The following is a 2,710-nucleotide window of genomic DNA, read 5'->3' as shown; positions in this document are numbered from 1 at the left end:
TAATTAAAGCAAGCAAAAAATCCATTAAGATAATATTGCATGAAATATTAACCGTTGAATTAATGTTATATAATATAAAAATATAATTATTCAAACAAACATATCATTACTTTTGTCTAAAGAGTTAAATAGCTACCTTTTAATGTCATATTCAATAACTCAAATAATCATAATCAACTATCACATCAAACATTGGCTAATTTGCACAAATATTTATTTTTATGTTATTATATAAATTTTATTCTAAACAACAATATATCTAGTGTAATCGCTTAAAATGACGGAAGGATTACGTGTACGTAGTTTTGCTCATGTGAGACTATTTTCGATAAAATTTTTAATTCAAACGTGTAAATAAAGCATATCTAGTAAAAAATTTAGGCTAAAATAAAGTAGAATATGACAATAGCAACGACAGATAATACGACATGCGAATAAGAAAGAATTACTTTTTTCAAGTAATATTAAATCTAGAGTTAATATTTATTTCATATATTATCCAACCTTATAGATGAAAAAAAATATTATAACATGTAATTTAACATTTAACATTTGCAAATTATGACATTTCCACAAAATGGCTATTTTCTCATTGTTATATCTTAAGAAGACATGTATTCATAGATTACGAATTTGAGGAGCAAAAATTAAAGATCAATTCGAAATAAGAGAAATTCATGCAAAATCTGTATCTTAGAGAAGTCGTGAAATTATAAATTTTGAGCTCGATATTTTATCATACTCATTTCATTTATTCTGTTTAGAATTTATCATGCGATGATTACTTATTCGATGGCATGTATATATTTGATGAATCTAATATGGTGTCCAAGTTCGATCAATGCAATGAGACTAATAGAGATCGTCGAGTGAGTAATGATCCAGCCCAATCAACGTCTGTAAACCTAACCGAATTCATTGGTGAGTTACTAATGATCCAAAGGCCCAAAATCATCTTGGGCCAATATTTGATAGTTTGAGTGTCCAAATTATAGTACTCTTTGAGGCCCAGATTTTTGTTATGGATATGAGCCCAGATTTTAGTACCCTTGATTATCTTTGTTATTTTCATTTGAACGTTAATATTTGTTATACGAAAGTTTCTTAAATTTGTTAGTAAATTTTACTCATGCGCTTGAATTATGATGTGACCGTTGAGCATTAGGACATGTGATAAATTGTTGATATTATACATATTTGATTCAATTTTTGGAGGGAAAAAACTGAATGTTTTCTCGATATTTATAATTTCGGTAATTACACTCTATATTTATAGTTTTGTTTGCTACGGAGGTTGTTGTTTGTATCTTTCGTTTTTCGAATATACAAATATATTTTTGTACATTTAGGAACTTTTCAAAACTTCTCCATATTATAAATTGTATATATTTAGCCAGGGTAAACATATACAAATTTTATAATTATACAATCAAGAACCATGTTATACAAATTCTAAATTTATAGAAGAAACCAAATTAATTAGGAAACTGAATATCAAGATTTCGTAAAACTATAGTCACAAATTAAAAATTTGATAAAAATATGAATACCACAAGAGATGTCGGTTATCTTTTGCATATAAAAAATATGCTTAAATTGTGGACTTTGCAACTAGGTGATTTTACAACTTGGATTCGATCAATCACTATCTTTGTATTTATTATTTAATATGATTTATATAACTAGTGGAGTGATGTCGTTATTTAATTTGTATTTTTTAAAAATTATTTATACGCATATTTATTTTGGATAACTTCGTAATATATGACATTTGAAGTTATTTTTGACAAAATTTAACTTCTAATACTTTATATGAGTACCCCTAATCAATGTAGTAACAAGTGGTCAGTCGAAAAATTATACTCTTTTCGTGGCATTGTTTTATTTTGATACGATATATAAGATTTTTTTTAAAAAAAAATTATTATCTAAGATAATTTATTGATGTTTGTGTGACACATTTTTATTAATAGTAAAATGAGCACTTTAAAATAAAACTATTTATAATTATAATAAGACATACTCTTTTTAAAATGGACTAAAAAAGAAAGGATAAGATAAGATAAAGTAATATATATTTTTCATACATATACATATATAATCTTAAATATCCTCGATAAATTTTTGACTTCACTACTATTCTTAATAAGTATAATTCAAAACCAAACACAATATAAACAAAAAAAAAATATCTAATTCGACCAGATTCATATTCGAACTATTAGCTCCGCCTTTAATCACATACAATTTCTTTTTTGTCTAATGTGTGATGACGTGGCTACAGCATGGATGATTTTGTTTTTAGTCTTTGATAAAATAAAATAAATTAAAATTCACAGCTCAGAGACTTAGAATTTAATTCAAAAAATTTGTAGGAAATGACTTGGTTCCTAGTCATTTATCTTAATATTTTCAATAAAATAAAGATTATCTATACACGTAATGTTGACTCATACTCAACCTTCCCTACTCTCATACCAACTCGCGTGTAACAACAACAAGAGAAAAGACGGGGACGTTTAACCTGTTCATATTTTTATCGCTAGCAAATCACCTCACATTTCTTCTTACTAACGAAGCTTTAACATGAAATTAAAAAAATTCACATATTCAAATATGCTCGACTTCAGAATAGTACATGTGTTAATGTAGTACTATTATTTCAGCTCGAGCGAAAACTAAACGACTTTGGAGTCTAATAATCTACAAG

The sequence above is a fragment of the Solanum lycopersicum genome, chromosome 12 (assembly GCF_036512215.1).
Source record: "Solanum lycopersicum chromosome 12, SLM_r2.1".
Classification (NCBI taxonomy): Eukaryota; Viridiplantae; Streptophyta; class Magnoliopsida; order Solanales; family Solanaceae; genus Solanum; species Solanum lycopersicum.
This window is presented reverse-complemented; position numbering follows the sequence as displayed.